At 48.7% G+C, this 19989-nt stretch overlaps 1 long non-coding RNA gene across 1 annotated transcript in view; it reads right to left on the reverse strand.

Moving 5' to 3' along the window:
• Positions 1 to 13130: 13130 nt before the first annotated feature.
• Positions 13131 to 19989, reverse strand: part of LOC114812238 — a 29209-nt gene continuing 22350 nt past the window's right edge. The window contains exon 2 of the long non-coding RNA XR_003759890.1: positions 13131 to 13586. This is a non-coding gene — a long non-coding RNA (uncharacterized LOC114812238). The remainder of the gene's footprint in view (positions 13587 to 19989) is intronic.

A 19989-nucleotide genomic window follows, 5' to 3' on the forward strand; every position in this document is an offset into this window, starting at 1 on the left:
GCTTCATCCTCAAGGAGGTTCTCAGCAATTTCCCCTGAACTATCTTAAGACAGTCAAAGTTCTGCCTTACGTGGTTTAGTCATAAGAATAACGATATACTAATAATTGTGGCACTTGCTAAACTGTGCTAAGCGCTAAGCTAAATCCTGAAATAGATAGGAGACCATCAGAGTACAAGGTGTTATCTGGAGGCCGCAGTGGGCTGGACAGATGGCCTCCCGACCTCTCTCTCTGGTCCTCTGAAGATGTAATATTCTCAAAGTCTCTTTGAAATACATTGAAGGTGCTCATTTTAGGGAGCTTTGTTATATAGGAATGTTTTCTCCGGAGTTCTTTTAAAGATCAGTTCCACTTTTGGATCTGGATCTTTGGGGGAAAAGAAGCTGGTAAAGTGGAGATTTTCTTGCACATTTCTTGGGAGCCCCTGCAGATCAGGACATCAGCCCTCTGCCTACTTAATGCAAGCAAAGGGCTGCCCAGATAGGGTTTGGTGTCTTGTGAATGGCTCCAAAGGGACTGTTTTCCCTTCCCACTGGCCAGTTGGGATCAGCAGGGGCAATCAGTCAATCCACCAGGAGAATTGCCTGAGCACCTATTGTGTGCTGAACATTGTACTAAGTGCCTGGATGAGTACAATAGTTGGTGGACACTCTGGCCTGGGGTGCATCAACTGTAATTACCAAGTGCCTACTGGGGGCAGATCACTATTTTAAGTGCTTCTTAGAGGAGCATGACCTAGAGGATAGAGCATAGGCCAGGTAGTCAGAAGGTCATGGGTTCCAGTCTCAGCTCTGCCACTTGTCTACCGTATCACTTTAGGCAAGTCACTTCACTTCTCTGGGTCTCAGTTCCCTCCTCTATAAAATAGGGATTAAGACTGTGAGCCCCAAGTGGGACAGGGACTGTGTCAAATCCAGTTTGCTTGTATGTACTCCAATGCTTGGGATAGAGTAAACACTTAAATACCATTATTTTTATTCTTCCTCCCCGTACTGACTGTAAACACACTGTGGGCAGAGGATGTGTCCAACAACTCTGTTGAACTCTCCTAAATGCTTAGTACAATGCTCTGCCCACAGTAAATGTTAAATACAATTGTTTGATTGATAGATAGATAATAAATGGGTAAACGGATAAATAGTTGGTGGACCTGATTTCTGCCTGTGAGGAGCTGGCTGTCTGGCCTAGAAGTGAAAGAAACCAGGGCTGGGTCTTAGGGGAGACCCCTTTCCTTGCATTCAGTAGCTCCTGCTCCCCATCCCTTCCTCATCCCTCTGCACCTGACAGAACTCCCTCTCCTGCAGAGCTGGGGGACCAGGTGGCCCGATACCCAGGGACCGGAGGCCAGGGGCAGTTGTATGATGGCCAGGAATGCTAGGGGCTTCCCAGCTCCGTCTGGGGAGAAAATCAACTGCAGTGAGTTTAGAGTGAGAACGATTGGGGGAAGCCTGGTATATTTCTCGATCCACTGGGCAGGGCCTGGCCCATGAAGAGCAGGGTTGAAGCTCCAGGCAGAGTGGACTGACTAGATCTGGCTAACACTCACTTATCCATGATAATGGGGGCAGGGAAAGGCTGGATAAAGGAAATCCGCAGACAATCCCCAAATCTCAGTTCAGCCAGAAGCTTCAGCGTCCTCCCCAGGGCCCTTCTCGGAGAGCCCCGCGGGCAGGATGATTTAGAGTTTCATCCTCTTACCCTTCTCCCTTTGCAGGAAGAGCACGAAGAATAGGGGGGAAGGGAGGAGGAGGAGGGGAAGGAGAACAGGTGGAGGAGAATTGTGGTATTTGTGAAGTGCTTACGATAGGCCAAGCACTGTACTAAGTGCTGGGGTAGATACAAGATAATCAGCGTGGCTCAGTGGAAAGAGCCCGGGCTTGGGAGTCAGAGGTCATGGGTTCGAATTCCGGCTCTGCCACTTGTCAGCTGTGTGACTTTGGGAAAGTCACTTCACTTCTCTGTGCCTTAATTACCTCATCTGTAAAATGGGGGATGAAGACTGTGAGCCCTACGTGGGACAACCTGATGACTCTGTATCTACCCCATCGCTTAGAACAGTGCTCTGCATATAGTAAGCGCTTAACAAATACCAACATTATAATCAGGTGCAGACAGTTCCAATCCCACATGTATAAGTAGGAGGAAGAGCAGATATTTGATATCTCCATTTTCCAGTGGACGAAACTGAGGCCGAGAGACGTTAAGTGACTTGTCCAAGGACCCACAGGACACAAGTGGAAAAGGTGAGTGAGAACCCAGGTCCTCTGACCCCTAGACGTGTACGCTTTCTCCTGGGCTTTGCCCTGGTTCTGTGTTAGAGTCTATGACAAACCCAGAGATCTCCAGCCCAGAGGTGGAGGAGGTGGTCAGTGTTCTGGGGAAAGGCCAGAGCCTAGGAAGGCAGTATGTACGAGCACAGGGAAGAAGCCTAGTTACTCCTGACCCTTCTTCAACACTCCCATCTTTCCAAGCAGCATTTCAAGATGGCATCTCTTAGCTCCTCTCTAAATCTAACCCTTCTACGTGCACATCTTACCTCATCTCTTTGCACATTATCAAGTATCTGTCCCCTCTCTTCTTCCCTCCCTGACCTCCATTTTCAACCATTCGTTCTCCAGTGGCTTGTCCCCACTGCTTTCAAACATGCTAATGTCTCCCCTATCCTAATAAAACCCTCCCTTGACCCCAAGGCTTCCTCCAGTTACCTTCCCATTTCTCTCCTACCATTCCTCTCCAACCTCCTTGAATTGTCTACACCCACTGTCTTAAGTTCCTCTCCTCCAATTCTCTCCTTGACCCCCTCCAGTCTGGCTTCTGTCTCCTTCACTTCACCGACCTCACAAAGGTCACAAACGATCTCCTTCTTGCCAAATCCAGTGTGGCTCAGTGGAAAGAACCCGGGCGTGGGAGTCAGAGGTCATGGGTTCGAATACCAGCTCTGCCACTTGTCAGCTGTGACTTTGGGCAAGTCACAACTTTTCTGTGCCTCAGTTACCTCATCTGTAAAATGGGGATTAAGTGTGAGCCTCACGTGGGACAACCTGATTACCCTGTATCTACCCCAGTGCTTAGAACAGTGCTCTGCACATAGTAAACACTTAACAAATACCAACATTATTATTATTATTATTAAATCCAGCAGCCCTAATCCTCCTCGACTCCTCAACTGCCTTCGACACTGTCAACCAACCCCTTCTCCTGAAAACATTATCCAACCTTGGCTTCACTGACACTGCCCTTTCCTGGTTCTCTTCTTATTTCTGTGGTTGCTCAGTCTCAGTCTTTTGTGGGCTCCTCCTCTCTTTCCCACTCCCTAACTGTGGTTATCTCACAAGGTTCATTTCTGGCTCTCCTCCTATTCTCTATCTAAACGCACTCTCTTGAAGAACTCATTCACTCCATTAGCTTAGTACAGTGCTCTACATACAGTGAGAGCTCAGTAAGTGATTGGTTGACTGATTGATACTGCCTCCCTGCAGCCCCAGGGTGTGCAGAGCCCTTGGCCATGTGGGCACTGTCCAGAGGGTCCCAATTCCCTATGCTCCAGTGACCATTCCTAGATGTGAGCACTGTCCCCACATCCTGCACCAATCACATGAGCTCTCCTTCCTGCCCTGCTGGGAAAAATCCTTGGGAATTGGAAGCCTGGCTGCAGGACAGGATGGCAAGGATTGGGGGTAGGAGGGATGGGAGAGGAGTGGGAAGGGGTTGGATGGAGGGGGTGGTGAGGAGGTATTGTGGGGGTGGAGGACTTGTGATGAAGTGACTGGAGGGCAGGGGATTGAGGGGATATGGTGGGGTCAGGAAAGTTTAAACTTGTAGGTGAGGCAATAAACTACTTAATCCTGTGATTCCCTGCAAAGATTATTGAATTGTAAACAGATCCTTGGGTCCTTGAGAGTGAAGAGACCAACATTTAGGAGAAAACAGGGGAGGGGTTGGCGGAAGGCAAGCAGCTGTGGATATACAAAAATGCAAACATCTGGGTTGTTTTCATCTGCCTGTTAGGCAGCCACACCTTGATCTGTGTCCTCCACTGTGGAATCAGGCCCCACTGCAGGGCAAACGGAAAGATGAAGAAATGGCCTGGAAGGAAATGTCAGAGTCCTGGAGGGCGGGCAGAGAGTAGACTGTGATTCGGATAGCCGATGACCAAGTCTGGTGGAGGCTACTCTCTGGAGAGAGTTCAGTCTCCTTGGGCAGGTCGTTGCTGCTGTCTGTCATCCGGAAGGCCCCCGGGAGGGCACAGCCCTTAGACAGCTCGGTCCTTCCCCATGCAGACGGAGAACTTCCCGGACTCCGGTCGGAGCGCCCCCAAAAAGGCGGGGAGAAGCAGGGATGACCCTGTGCTGAAGGACCAAGTGAAAAGGGCCAATCAATCAATTGATAGTATTGACACTTACTCTGGGCTCAGCACTGTACTAAATGCATGGAAGGTACAGTATGGTCAGTAGACAGGATCCCTGCCCTCCGGAAGCTCACAGTCTACTCGGGGAAGATGGACACTAAGATAAATACCTGCAGCAGTGTCCCTGTGCCAGAGGGCAAGGGTGGGGGAAGGGGAAAGCCCTAGATGGACCGCCGCCTGGATGCAGAGGGCTGGCCCATTTGACCTCCTGATAATAATAATAATAATAATAATGTTGGTATTTGTTAAGCGCTTACTATGTGCCGAGCACTGTTCTAAGCGCTGGGGTAGACACAGGGGAATCAGGTTGTCCCACGTGGGGCTCACAGTCTTCATCCCCATTTTACAGATGAGGTAACTGAGGCACCGAGAAGTTAAGTGACTTGCCCAAAGTCACACAACTGACATGTGGCCGTGCAGGGATTCGAACCCATGACCTCTGACTCCAAAGCCCGTGCTCTTTCCACTGAGCCACAATGCTTCTGAGGAACCCTTCCTCTCTGGGGCTTAGCCCAGAAGAGCCCAGTGGGTAGGCAGGAGGCAAGAGGGGTGGTGGGGGTGGTGAGTTCAGCCAAAGCAAATGAAAAAAGGAACCAGGCGGATCTGTGGTTGGCAGCGGCATGGGGGAGGGAAAGAGCAGCGGCCATATTTTACCTCCCGGTGCGAAAGCGGCTTAATGTGAATTGGAATCAGGTGAATAATTAATTACGCCTTTGAAGAACTCAGCCGATAAAAATATTGCACACAGCAGCGGTTTGTAAATCGCCTTGCAAGCGGAGCAGCAGACACAGGAGCCCGGGAGCCGATCTGAGGAGGGACGCCCCCTCTCCACCACCACCACCCCCCAGGCCCTGCTCTCCAGCCGAATCAAAGTGCATTTTCTCCAGCAATCCAGCTGTTCCTGACACCTGGGTGTCAAATCAATAGCCGAGCGACAGCAGTGCCTTCATTAACCAAAAATGTCCTATTACCGCACAGAAAATATTTATATTGCCTCCCGCTCTCTGAGATTCAGCCCGTTAATTGAGCACAAAGGGCAGGGAATGCTGGGAGCCTACGGGCACCATTAACGGAAGGACGGATAACGTGCCAATTAAATTAGGCAAATCAGACCATCGTGGTGGGACCCCGAGGGCTGAGGCGAGGAGTTGGGGCTGAGGCAGAGGGCACGTGGTGACCCTTCTGTTCCTCACTAGCCCAGGCTCGGGCTGGCCGCAGGGCTGTGGAGCAAAAACAGCCAACCGGATCAGTTCAGCCTCATCCTCTCTGGGTTGGGCCACTCCTGTGGGGAAGTTGGATACGTTGGGTATGTTGGAGTCCAGTGACCCTCTTCCACATTCAGAGGCACCTCAAGCTTCTCTCCATGACCCAGTTCAAGTAGGGGCTGCTCCTCTTGTTGGGTCAGCAGTCTGGGTCATGCCCAGCACAGAAGCTCAGGACCGCTTAGTGATAATGATCAAGGATGGCTTCCGCCCTTTGCCCGCCATGGTCCATTCCTGGAAAAAAGCATGGGCCTAGGGGAAGAAGCACAGGACAGGGAGTCAGAGGACCTGAGATCTTATCCCGGCTCCATCACTTACCTGCTGGTGACCTTGGGCAAGTCGCTTCACTTCTCTCCACCTCCATTTCCTCATTTGTAGAAGGAGCATTCTCTATCTCTTCTCCTTTAAAGGTGAGCTCCACATGGGACAGGGAGTGACTTAATAGTTTTGTATCTATCCCAGAGATAGTACAGTGCTTGACATCGGGTAAGCGATGATAATGATGATGATAATGATGATTGTTATTATTATTATCCCTCAAACAGGAGTCTGGGATTCTCCATCCAATCTGCTCCCACAGCCACTCTCCTTGGTGGGTTTTCCTGCCTGAAGGAAGTTTCCTGAATAGGTACAGTCAAAAACCCTAAAATATTCCCAGGGGAGAGATTAGGGCACCTCCAGGCTGCCACTTGTGCTACCAAACTTCTCGTGGTGGTGATCAGGATGGTGATGGAGTTGGTGATGACCATGATGATGATGATGGTGATGTGATGAACGACAGTGGTGGTGATGATGGTGACATTGTGACAATGGTGATGGTGGCGAGGATGAGCATGGTGGTGATGATGCTGGTGATGATTGTGATGATGGTGATGGTTGTGGTGGTGATGCTGGTGATGATGATGATGGTGATTATAATGATGATGCTGGTGATGATGATGATAATGGTGATCAATCAATCATATTTACTGAGCACTTAGTGTGTGCAGGGCACCATAATAGGTACTTGGGAGAATACAGTACAAAAGAGTTGGTTGACATATTCCCTTCCCACAAGGAGCTTAAAGTCTAGAGGGATGGTATTGATGATGATGATAATGGTGGTGTTGGGGAGGTCTGTGGTCCCCAGAGGAGCCCAGATTCCCTCCTCCCTCCCCCTGGGTTGGTTTCCCTATTTTATCCACCAGCAATGTTTCCCAAGTGAGCAGGTCCAAAAGCTGCCCCTATGCGAATATGCTCTATCTGTTCTCTCTATTCTTTCACTGGTCTCGTGGAGCAATCATGGCAAGTCTGCCTGCAGATCATAAGGTCATGTGTTCAAAGCACTCAGGACTCAGAAAAGTCTATCTCCCCCTCTATCTGTAAGCCCCTTGTAGGCAGGGATCATCTGTAGGTCATCTGTACCTTCTCTCTTGTACTCTCTCAAGCCCTCAATCCAGTGCTCTGTACACAATAAGTGCTCAACAAATTCCATTGATTGAGCAGCAGGGAGGCCCTTTGGTATAAACCAAAAGCAAACAGCATCCCCAAGGCCAATACTGACCTGAACAAGACCCAGCCAGGAGACAGGCCTTCTAAACCAGCACCCATCTGGCACCCAGGAGGGAGCTGGACCCAGTTCCTGGTAAGGCCTGAACCCAGAACACAACCCCCGCATGCAAACCCTCCAGCCTCCCGCCCAACCGAGCTCTGAGCAGACCAGAATGGGCTCAAAAGAGAGAGGAGGCAAAGGAGGAAGAGGAGCCGAGAGCTGGGCTGTGGGTGTGTTTGTGCAGGTGAGTATGTGTTTGTGTGTGCGCTCATGTCCCAAGACCTTGTTGGGGGTTAGGAAGTCCATGTCTGAAACCCCACAAACCATGGGGTAGAATCATAAATAAGTGTGGAATTTATTAAACTCTTACTATGTGTCAAACATTGTACTAAGCGCTGGAGCACTGGGACATGTCTTGATAATAGGTGCCAAGGTGCTGGTTTATCAAGCAATAGTATCTGCTGTGAGAACTTATGTGCAGAGCACTGTACTAAACACTTGGGGAGTACAATACAATAGAGTTGGTAGCCATGATTCCTGCCCTCTGAGACCTAACAGTCTAAGGCCCAGCCATTCGTCCTTGAATCTGTCCTGGGGTCCACGATCACCACTGCCTTCACTCTCCTCCTCTCAAACCCCATCTTCTCCCACCACCCCCTTCCCCTATTAAGGCAATCCCCAGAGTCAATTCCTGACCGCCTCAGGCTCTCAACCACAAATGGCCTTTCTGAGGGAAAAAGGAAATTTTTTTTCCCCCTTTCCTCGTTCCAAGGCAACTCCATCAGAGAGCCAAAGTTAATCAGATAAATTCCTTGGTCCCAGCACCAACAATTTTTCTAAGGCAAAGTCTCCCTGGAGCGACTCATAATTACTCTAGACCGAGACATTAAAGTGAAGAAAAAAAAGATGTTTTTAATTAAAAAATTAATTTTTCTGACAGACCCGCTGACAGCTAACCTGCTGCGGAGCTTCCTTAATCAGAGGCAAATTCCGTCTTCGTTAAGCCCCCCAGTGGAGAAGGGCTGGGGAGACACAGGGCCTCTCTCTGCCTGCCCTGGGTTGGGAGGTGGTGGGGCCTGGTCTTCTTCCGCTGATTGATGAACAGACCCAAGGGGTGAGCCAATGAGGGACTCCTCTGCTTTGAAGACCCCCATCCCCCTGCCTCCATCTCTAAGAGAGAAATGACTCAGTGTGTTGGGGGAAACCTGGACATAGATCTGGGATCAGGATGCAGTCAGCTGAAGCCCAGAGAGATGAATCGAACTGCCATCAGCACCATAACAGGTCAGCGTCATTCTAGCAAGACCAGAACCTAGCTATGCTGACTCCCAGCTTGCACACTTGGCCTCCTGTGTCAATCAATTAATCAATGGTATTTACTGACCATTTACTGACCACTATACTTTGCACTTGGGAGAATTCAGTAGAGTTAGTAGACACAATCCCTGCCCTTGAGGATCTTACCATCTAAAAATAATCATTGTGATAATCATTAAGTACTTATTATGTGCCAAGCACTGTACTAAGCTCTGGGATAAATACAAGATAATCAGGCTGGACACAGTCCCAGTCCGACATGGGGCTAACAGCCTAAGAAGGTGGGAGAACAGATATTGAATCCCCATTTTACAGTTGAGGAAACAGACACGGGCAACTTAAATGACTTGCCCAAAATCACTCAGCCGACGAGAGGCAGAACCAGGATTAGAACCCAGGTTTCCGATTCCGATTCTGATTCCTAGTGCTCTTTCCACTAGGCCATGCTGCTTCTGTTTGATGAAAGGGAGAGTGTCTGTTAAATCTACTAACTCATTAGGTTAAAGACTCTCAATTGGTTCTCTCTCCTAACTACCCTAGCTCCTCTCCCACTACAACCCAGCCCACACACTTCGCCACCGACTCACTGTCTCTTGCTGTTGTCTCTCCCCATCAACCCCTTGGTCACATCCTCCATCCTCCTCCCTCCCCCTTCTTAGCCAACAACCCATCGAGAGGGAGAGATTCTCCCTCTCTACAAAGTCCTCCTAAAATCATATCTCCTCCATAAACCTTCCCTACCTAATGTCTCATTTCCTCATCCTATTCTTCCCCACTTTCTGCCTCAGCCATGTACTTGAGTCCTCGCCCCCATCCACTTAGGTGCTCCCCCCATCTGCAAAGCATTTTATTTCCAGATCCTTATATTGGGATGCTTCCTTTGCCTGTAATTTAGCTTGTCACCCCAGCTACATTATATGCTTCTTGAGGGTAGGGCCCGTATCAGCGCTAAGAACAGTGCTCAGTGCTTAGAACAGTGCTTGGCACATAATAAGCACATAACAAATACCATCATTATCTACTTTATTGTAATCTCCCAAATGGAGAAGCAGTGTGGCCCAGAGAAATAGCGTGCCTAATGGATAGAGAACAGATCTGGAAGTAAGAAAAGGTTCTAATCCCAGCTCAGATACTTATCTGTTGTGTGACCTTGGGCAAGTCACTTAACTTCTCTGTGCCTCAGTTACCTCATTTGTAAAATGGGGTTTAAGACTTTGAGCCCCACAAGGGACAGGGAATGTGTTCAACCTGCCTAAGCTTGTATGTATCCCAGCACATAGTACAGTTCCTGGCACATAGTAAGCGCTTAACAAATACCTTAAAAAAAAAAAGAATGCTTCATTCAGTGTTCCGCCCACAGCAGAGGTTCTGTAAATGCCACCGACTGTTGGATGGATTGACTGGTATTTGCTTGCACAACCGATCAAATGGCAGATTCTCAGGCCACGCTCCATTTCTGAAAGGTTGGACTGCTTCCTCCTAGAGCTGTGTCCCCACCCCTCATAGCTCCTTCCCCATGATGCAGGGGCTTAGCGAGAGTGGGCAGATCCTGCTCTCCACTCCACTGCCCCAAGGGCCTGACCCCAGCCTGGGCTCAACCTGTCCTTCTCCGACCAGAGAGCGAGGACATTGGAGGGCACTGAAATGGATGGCACTGGACGTCGGAGATTTTTCATGACCTCCCGGAGTTTGCAAAGAAAGAGTGTAAATTCACTCAGCCCACGAACCACAGGCAGGGGCCGCCAGCGACACCGAGAGATCCTGCTTAAACCACGGCTCCCTGGAGCCCCATCCCTCAGCACTATGGTAATAAAGTGGCCCAGGCTAAAAAAATGCTATGAGGCTCTGGAGAGCCCCGTCTCATCTTGCTGCATTATAACCCTGTTATCGACACTCCTGAGGCTTGTTAGGGGTTCCTGTGGGTCGGGGAGGGGAAACCAAACCCTGCCAGAGAGATGCGGGAATGGGGAGTGGTGGGAGAAGCCTGAGGTACCTTTGGGGTGCCCCCATCTCCTCTCCCAGGCCCTGTGCTCCTGGGCTCTGTGTCGGAAAAAGTTTGCCCCAAGTAGGCTTCCTTCTCCGTCTCCACCTTCCTCTCCCCAAAACTGGATGATTCCAGACTGAGGTGAGGAGCCTCAGGCTAGACCCTAGACCCAGGGAAGTATGGTCCCTCTAGACTGTAAACTCGTTGTGGGCACGGAATGTGTCTGTTGTACTCTACCGAGTGCTTAGTAAAGTGCTCTGCACCCAGGAAGTGCTCAATAAGTACCATTCATTGATTGATTGGAAGAGCTAAGGAACCGTCATTTCTGTGAGAATGGTGTAGGTACAAAAGGAGAAAACGACATTATGGTAATCATTGATATTCTGAAATTAATGCGTTGGGAGGCAGAAGGTTCAAAGGTACGGCCACCGGGACAGATATTTTCAGAGGTCTCCCCTTTCATTCCGATTCAATTCACCAGAGCAGAATGCTCTATTCTCTGGCTCTTGCTAGCTTACTGAACCTAACTGCCAACTCTGTCCTACTACACTCTCATGGGTGTTTATTATTATCAAACTAATTATAATATTAATAACTATGGTGTTTGTAAAGTACTTACTATGTGCCAAGCAATGTACTAAGTGCTGGGGTAGATACAAGGATAATCAGATCTCACATGGGGCTTACAGTCAAAGTGGAAGAGAGAACAAGTGTTGAATTCTCCTTTTGCAGACAAAGGAAGTGAGGAACAGAGAAGTTAAGTGACTTGCCCAGGGTCACACAACAGAAAGATGGCAGAGCTAGGATTAGAACCCAGGTCCTCTGACTCCCAGGCCTGTACTCTTTCCACTAAGCCATGCTGCTTAGGACAGTGCTCTGCCCAGAATAAGCATTCAATAAATACCACTGACTGTATTAAGAACTGTATAAATATTGCCGAGTTCCAAAAACACAAAGTAAATCCAAAAACAGCTTGGTGTGGTAAAGCTGAGGCAGAGGCTGGTAAGCCTGGCACACATGGGCTTGTAACCGTCTCTCCCTATACTGATGCAGAGATTGGGTTATACAAGAACAAATGCATGTAGTGGAGAGAGTGCACCTGACTCTTCCATCGCATTCTCTCCCCACGATGAAGGAGGTGATGGTGGCCATCTCACTCATGCTTGCTCCTCACTGCCGCTACTTGGGTACTCGGAGCCATTTCAGAGGTGGTAGGTGGGGGGGAAGGGGTCTTGGGGAAGAGAAGAGGGCAGAGGAGGAAGACTGGAGGAGGAGGAGGAGGAGGAGGACGAGGAGATGGAGGAAGACGAAGAGGAGGAGAAAAACACTAGGACCAAGTGGGAGGGCCCATCCCAGCCCTCGCATTCTTGAATTGCACTTCAAGCTGCTGCCAGGCTGCAGGGAGTATGAAGGTATGAGGGTGAGGGAGAGAGGATAACAGTAAGTCACTTCATTTCTCTGTGCCTCAGTTACCTCATCTGTAAAATGGGGAAGAAAGCTGTGAGCCCCAACTGGGACATAGACTGTATCCAACCTGATTACCTTGTATCTACCCCAGCCTTAATATAATGCCTTGAACATAGTAAAAACCCTAGCCACTTTCTGGGGGTTTCTGTCTCCTGTTATCAGGCAAAATCTGCAGAGGGGGTTGGGGGCATGGGGTTGGAAGAGGGGCTCCAGTCCAGCCCATGACCTCATTATAGCGTGTCTGGGTCACATGTGTGGCACCCTGGGCATTCTGGTAAGAATGAGTTTTTCACCTTGACCCTGGCTTCCGTGTGCTCCTTGGAAGCTCAGGGAGGAATGCAACCTCCTGCAGCCATCTGCCCAGCCCCAACAAGTGAAGAAACAAACACCACTGTGGACAGCCGTGACCAGCTCCCCAACTGCCACCCCCAAAATTCAGGAATCCTGTCTACCAACTCTGTTGTATGGTACTTTTCCAAGTGCTCAGTACAGTGCTCGGCACCCAGAAAGAACTCAATAAGTACCACTGATCGACTGATCGGAGAGACGCGAGGCTGCATCCAGATTCATCGGCAGATGACTGGGCCCCTTCGGGAATGGTGGTCCCTGAGGCTCTATCCAATGGGGCCCCGCCAAGAACAGCAAACCCTGAGCCTTGAGCCTCAATCTGAATGGGCCCTGTGAGAACAGCAGACCTTGAGCCTCCATCCGAGGCTTCTTCTCCCCGGTGACTTCGGATGATCTTGGCCGCCGTTCCATCTCTTCCCTCAACCTCACCGCCTCTGTCTGGTCCAACAGCCACAAGGACGGAGAGCCCAGGCCTGGGCACAAGTGGAACTGCACTGCCCATGGTCAACAGAGGTGGTCCCTTGCGGGATCCAGCCAGGTTGGTGGAACCTGCATGCCCAGCACCGGCCCCTCAGGCCCCAGACCCGGAACCCTGCAGGAATCTCACCCAGAAAAGCAGGATTGGGTGGCAAGGGCACTATAAAAGCCAGTGCAGCACCCTGCCCAACGGAATCGATCAATCAGTGGTATTTACTGAGAGTTTAGTACAGTGCTCTGCACACAGTAAAGGCTCAATAAATACGATTGACTGATTGATTGAGTGCTTACCGTGTGCAGAGAACATGCCGCGCTGCTGCTGAACGAGACTGCAGCATCAGGGTTTCCGTGGTGACGTTTATTAAACTAATTGGATGAGGACCATTTTTTCCAAATTTGGCTGGGAAAGAACTCTTCAAGGGCGCAGCTGCCTCTCCGGGTGACGATTATGGCTTTGAGGATTATTATTATTTTTATTAGTTATTTTATTAGTCATCTTTCACTGGCTTCTCCATCAGAATAGCACTGATCTCCTTCTAGCCAGGCTCAGTTCAGGAATGTGACAGCTTGTCTGCCTTGGGAAGGGAAATCTTGGACTTGGGCTGCCTGTTCCGGGAAGCCCTGGAACTGGAGAAGCTGATGGGGGTGGGAGGCTTCCAACGGGCCAGGTTTCCCCTGGACCGGCCATTCCTCTTCCAAGAAGACCTTCCTCGCTGCAAGACCTTTCTGTCATCCGGTATCTCCACCCTTCCCAGCCTGCACAACATTCCCTCCTGAGGACTCCCAGGAAGCCTGGAGAAGAGACACAGTTCCTGCCCTAAATGAGTTTACAGTTGAACAGTTGAACAAATCAATAGTGCAGAGGGTCAAACGAATCAGTAATATTAACTCGTTCAGACATAATAATTACAAGATGGAGTGGAGGGAATGGAACTGATCATGGATTCATTCATTCATATTTATTGAGCACTTATTGTATGCCAAGCACTGTACTAAGCAGCTGGGAGAGTACAGAACAGATTGTGACTTGCAATCCACAAGAATGTTAAGTTCCTTGAGGGAAGATAGGGATCCCATCTGCCAGCTCTGTTGTATTGTCCTCTCCCAAGTGTTTAGTACAGTGCTCTGCACACAGCAATCATTCAATAAATACCATTGATTGATTGAGTGAATGAACTGGCAGTTTGGAGAATGTAGATGGTTAATGGGGGAAGGTTTCCTGGAGGAGGCAGGGTTTTGAACTGAGACTTGAAAGAGGTTGGACACCAAGCCACTGTAGCCATTCCAATATTCACCCCTTTGCATCGACTATGTATTTGTCTGTGTCCCCCTTAAGTGCTTGAAAACTCACCCAGTCCCACAGTGCTTGTGTATATATCCTTATTCACTACTATCCCTCTATCTGCAACATATTTTAAACATTTGTTTTCCCTTGAAGACTATAAACACCTTGCGGGCAGAGACCATGTCTACCAACTGTGATGTACGGTACTTTCCCAAGCACTTAGAACAGTGCTCTGCACATGGTAAGTGATCAATAAATCCCATTGACTGATCGATTGATTGGGAGAGAGACTGGGGAGCTGGGCCTTCTGCATCACCTCTACGGGCCCTGGGTTTTGGTGGGGAGTAGAGCAGAGGGCTAGCTCAGGTCCACCAGGAGACATCTTGATTCTATTTAGTTGCCATTGTTTTTTACGAGATGTTCTTCCCCTTGACTCTATTTAATGCCATTGTTAATGTCTGTCTGTTTCCCCCAATTAGACTGTAAGCCCGTCAAACGGCAGGGACTGTCTCTATCTGTTGCCGACTTGTTCATTCCAAGCGCTTAGTGCAGTGCTCTGCACATAGTAAGAGCTCAATAAATACTATTGAATGACTGAACATTCTTCCCTGGACTGGCCACTATAAGCTGGCTCCAGAGGCAGGAGAGCATCCCATGATCCTAGCTGCAGTTTGCCTCTCCCCAAGCTCCCTGGCTGTCCTGAGATCAATAAGAATAATAATTATTATGTTAAGTCCTTTTAGGCACCAAACTCTGTAAGTCGAGCTGTGGTAGATACAAGATAAATTAGATCAGACACAGTCCCCGTCCCACGTGGAGCTCACAGCTTAAGTAAGAGGGAGAACAGGTATCGACTCTCCATTTTACAGGTGAGGTCTAACATTCTCATAGGTGAGACTGAATTACCTGCTGCATCAAAGAGATGGGCTGGCGGCACCCAAGGAGGGACCCTGGTTTCCTTCTAAGCTAATAGTGTGCATCTGGCAGCCCACAGGTGCTTGCCAGATTCCCGGCCTCCAACCACAAATGCCTCTCTACTTCCAACAGCCAGTCAGGGCTTGTCCAGTCTGGAGGTGCTGAGGTAAGCCTCCCAAGATGCTTTACCCAGTTGAAATGGCTACTGATCACACTAAAGAATTCCAGACACCCCTTTGTCAACTCCCTTTCAATCTCTGCTGCTCCAACCTGACGACACTCACCTTTTTATTTAAATAATGAATGAAAACTATTTAAAATATAAAAAGTCAATATTTGTATCCTTATCCAATCTTGTCAACAGTTATGAATTTTTGTTTTTGAGACCTAACTCAAGATAGCTGGTCTCTCTTTAGTCATGGCATCAGCTCCCAAGATAACATAACCTAAGTAAGGATGTGAGGATTCCCAGAAAACTTCTTCAAGGAAATCTGTAGGACTTAGGTAATTGCTGAATCTTTAAAAATGTTAATATAAAACAATAATAATTTATATTAGAGTACTTGTTAAGCATTTACTATGTGCCAAGCACAATCAGTCCAAGTAAGACGATGTAGCATTTTTCCTCATTTGACAGTAGAGGAAACTGAGGCCCAGAAAAGGTAAGAGACTTGCTCAACATCACACAACAGACAAGCGGTGGAGCCAGTAATCCAACACAGGTCCTTCTGACTTCCAGCCTCAGGCTCTTTCCAGGATGGGGCTGCATAACCCCAGAAGAGGATGGGAAGCATTATGGCCCAATGAAAGGAGCACAGGCCTGGGAGTCAGAGGACTTGGGTTCTAATTCTGACTCTGACACTTTTTTGCTATGTAACCCTGGGAAAGTCACTTCACTGTACCTCAGTTCCCTCATCTGCAAAATGAGAATTCAATACCCGTTCTCTCACCTTCTTAGACTGTGAACACCATGTGGGACCTATCTTGTATCTTCCCAATGCTTAGTACAGTGGTTGGCACTTAGTAAGCACTTAATGAATATCATTATTATTATTACCTTTAGGTTGAAAAATGAAAGGCTTTGGGAACATGAGTCTCTCATGGCTCCAGGCTGAGAAGCAGGGGCTGCATTTCCCACCTGCGTTCAGCTTTTAATACAGTCTGGGAATTCACAATGCTGGTTCAAGCTCTTTCTCTACCTGGGTCCTTCTGGGAGACGGCGTGGGGGAAGGGAATGAAAAATCACCATGAACTAACCAATCGTGGTACTTACTTCCAAGCTGGCCTTTATCTGTCTCTGATCCATCTGCTTATTATCTGGCTAAATGATTCTTCCACGTGCTTAGGGACTTCCAGAATGCACAAAAGACACAGACCTTCGTCTCTGGGGTGTCATTGGCCTCCAGCAATTTATAATCCCATTTTTCTATCTATCAATCAATCGATCTTTCAGCTATTTCTGGGCCTCCACAGGCAGCCCAAGCCCACATGAGCCCAGAGAGCTGAAGGCTACCACATTCAGGTGGACTACCGTTCCTCGGCTCACCCCCTCAAGGTGCTAGCTGAGAAGACGGGCAGCTAGGTCAGGAAAGGCAGTGGGGAGAGAGCAGGGGAAGGCAGGACTCACTGGCTGAGATCACAGAGGACAAGGCTATTTGTTGAGAAGGTTTTTACAGTGGAAATGCCATGTCTGGTCAAATTGAAATCCGCACAGAACAAAACAAACCTGAGGCTTTATGCAAATGTCACAATCAAGAAGGTACCTTTCTGCAGCCACGGAGACCAAGCCCACCCTGGCCACCCACCCCAACGGGCAGCCCAGCGATCCCACCCCGGAGTGCACCCCTACAGAACGGACATCAACACGCTTCCCTGGGGGACGGTTTCCTTTCCCCGCCTGTGGACCTCAGGTTGGGCCCCCGTCCTGACAGTTTGATCTGGGGCCCTTGTGTCTTGAGGTTTTTCCTCCTCTTCCTCTCTCTCTCCATCCCCCACCTCTCCCCCTTATTGATGAAGAACAGGAAACAGGTGGTAGACGAAGCCCAAAATGGAGACCTGAAAAGGCTCTATAAAGGCTCCTTAGGCTGAGGGAGCAGTGAAGCACCACAAGATAGAGAAGTTATCTGAAATGCAAATTAGAGATTAGCCTCTTTCTTCACTAGAAAGGAATCTGTCTTTTCGGTTTTCCAGTCCCCTGCTCCATCTAGTGTCAACCTGAAATGCGGCAGGAACCAAACGCTACTACTATTATTATTATTGTTACTACTGCTCCCACTATTACCTGCATTCAGTATAGTCCTCTGCTCACAGGAAGCCCTCAATAAATACCATTGATGATGATATTATTAATACTATTATGCGTCTATCAATCAATAGGATTTAATCAATACTTATTGTGTGCAGAGTACTGTACTGAGTGCCCTTACTCCTGTGCAGAGCACTGCACTAAATGTGCTATTCCTCCAGCTACTACTGCAGCATTCAGGGGAATAAGTAGATTTGTGGCCAAATAAATTGTAACTTTATTTTGTAAATAATAAATTGTAATCATAATCTGTCTTTTATTAATAATGGTATTTGCTAATAATGGTATTGGTTAAAAGCTTACTATGTGCCCAGCAAAATACTAAGTGCTAGGGGAGATACAAAACTAATATCAATGAGAAACTGTGTGGCCCAGTGAGAAACAGCATAGCCTAGTGGAAAGAGCATAGGCATGAGAGTCAGGGTACCTGGGTTTTAATCCCAATTCTGCCACTTGGCTGCCGTTTGACCTTGGACAAGTCGCTTAACTTCTCTGGGCCTGTTACCTCACCTGTAAAATGAGAATAGGACTGTGAGCCTTATATGGAACATGGACTGCGTCCAGCCTGATTAGTTTGTACCTATACCAGAGCCTGGTATAGTGCCTGATGCATGGTAAACACTTAAAATACCATTTTAAAAGATGAATAGTACAGACTCCCTTACAGCTCAAAGCCCATCTGTGTGAAGCATTTCTGCCCACTGAAAGGCCACAGAGCCAGGGCCGGCCTGAAAGCTGAAGCTGGGGGCTGGGGGAACTCCTAGATCCTCCCCGACTTCGCTCTCACCACTCCCTGGCCCTGACCTCCCTTGCGCCCCCCCCCCCCCCCCCCCCATCAGCCCCTTTCCCCACAGCCCCTCAGGAAGCTAATACTTCCTTCAGGCAAAGCGATGGCTGTCAGAGTTGTTGTCTCCATTTCCATCAGGGAGAGGAGATCTCTGTGTCACCTGCTCCCAAGATGCCGGAGGGTCTGACCTGCCACAACCCTTTTCCCCACTCCCATGGAAACTTTTCACTTCTATTTTCCATTGCTCTTCCCTAGGCTGGCACTAGTCAATGTTGCCTGCCTTAAAGGAGGAGAAAAAAGGTCCTTTAAAATTTGAGGGAGAGGTGTATGTGCGTGTGTGCACGTGCAGGCGTGTGTGTGTGCATGCACACTTGTTTATTTGCCTGTAACCAGGAGTGTCTGGGTGTTCCTGAGTGTGGATGAGCATGTATAAATGGGAAGGGGGAGGCCTAATATTAATTCACTTAGTATGAACCTGATCAAGGATTTGGGGGAAGGGGGCTCCTTTCTCTGGCCTCCTCCACTTCCCCTTCCCGATATTTCCTGGAGCCTCAGGGGTCAGAGGAATCAATGTGGTTTCCTTTCTTGCTGGAGACCCCAGACTTTCATTTTGGTGTGAGAGTGACATGTGAGGCAGTCAGGCCAGAGCTGAAGAATTAATAGTCCCCTTGACCCCGGTCTGGGCTTTTCCAGAGGCTCTGGGGGCTGGGAGGAGTCTCCCCTTTGCCTCCTTGGCTGGACACACCTGGGGGGCAGCTGTCCTTCATGCTCACAAGAGCTAGCACCTGGACCTGAGCCCTGGGAAGGGTTAACTGAAAGATAGCCTGGCACAGGGCCAGCGCCAGCCTGAACCTACTGTTTCCACAAAAGAAACACAGGAAAAGTCCGAAACCAGCCTTCTCTGGCCTCTGCTGCCTCGTAGGGTTACTTCAGTAGGCTCCTGGGACAGATCGGGCAGGGGGAACTCAGGAGGGCTGGACTTTCATCCACACACTGGCACCAAGGTCTGGGGGGGGTGGGGCGGGTGGTCAGTTAATATCAATTACTGTATTGATAATAATTGATACTGATATTAATATTACTGTGTGCAGAGCACTGTACTAAGCACTTGGAAGAGTACAACAGAGCTATTAGACACATTCCCTGCGCACAATGAGCAAATGGAACTCAGGTTGTCCACACCCTAGGCCTGTGTTCTTTTCATTAGGCCATGCAAAGCACTGCTCTAAGCATGGGGAAAAAAAAAAAAAAAACAAAACACTCTCAAGGGTGCTCATAAATCGAAGAATGAGGGACGGTGGGGAAAGGGGCCTGGCAAAAGGCTCATAAGGGAGGAAGAGTAAGGAGGAAGCCCTGGGAAAAGAAAGGTGAAAGTTCAAGTATGTCAGGATGAAATCACTGAATGAGTGTGCAGCTGTGCAGAAGCATTCAGCATACAGAAAGGGCTCAATAAATACTACTGAATGAAGTAGTAGTAGAATGAGAAGCAGCATGGCCTAATGGAAAGAACACAGGCCTGGGAGCCAGAAGACCTGGGTTCTAAACCTGGTTCCACCACTTGTTTGTTGTGTGAACCTGGGCAAGTCACTTAACTTTTCTGTGCCTCAGTTACCTTTGAAGTAGGGATTTAGACTGTGAATCCCATGCAGGACAGGGCTGTATCCAACCTGATTATCTTGTATCTACCCCAGATCTTAGTACAGTGCCTGGCACATAGTGTTTAACAAATATCATTAGAAAAACATAAAATATATATAAAAAAAGAAGTGCTGAGAATTGGGAGAAAACTCATAGAGGCCAAGGTGACTGCTGGGTCAACATGACTTGCCATGTTGTGTATGAATCTGGGAAGGCTTCCCAGAGGAGACAGACTTCTAGGAGGCATTGAAGAACTGGAGTCAGA

The sequence above is a fragment of the Ornithorhynchus anatinus genome, chromosome 5 (assembly GCF_004115215.2).
Source record: "Ornithorhynchus anatinus isolate Pmale09 chromosome 5, mOrnAna1.pri.v4, whole genome shotgun sequence".
Taxonomy (NCBI): Eukaryota; Metazoa; Chordata; class Mammalia; order Monotremata; family Ornithorhynchidae; genus Ornithorhynchus; species Ornithorhynchus anatinus.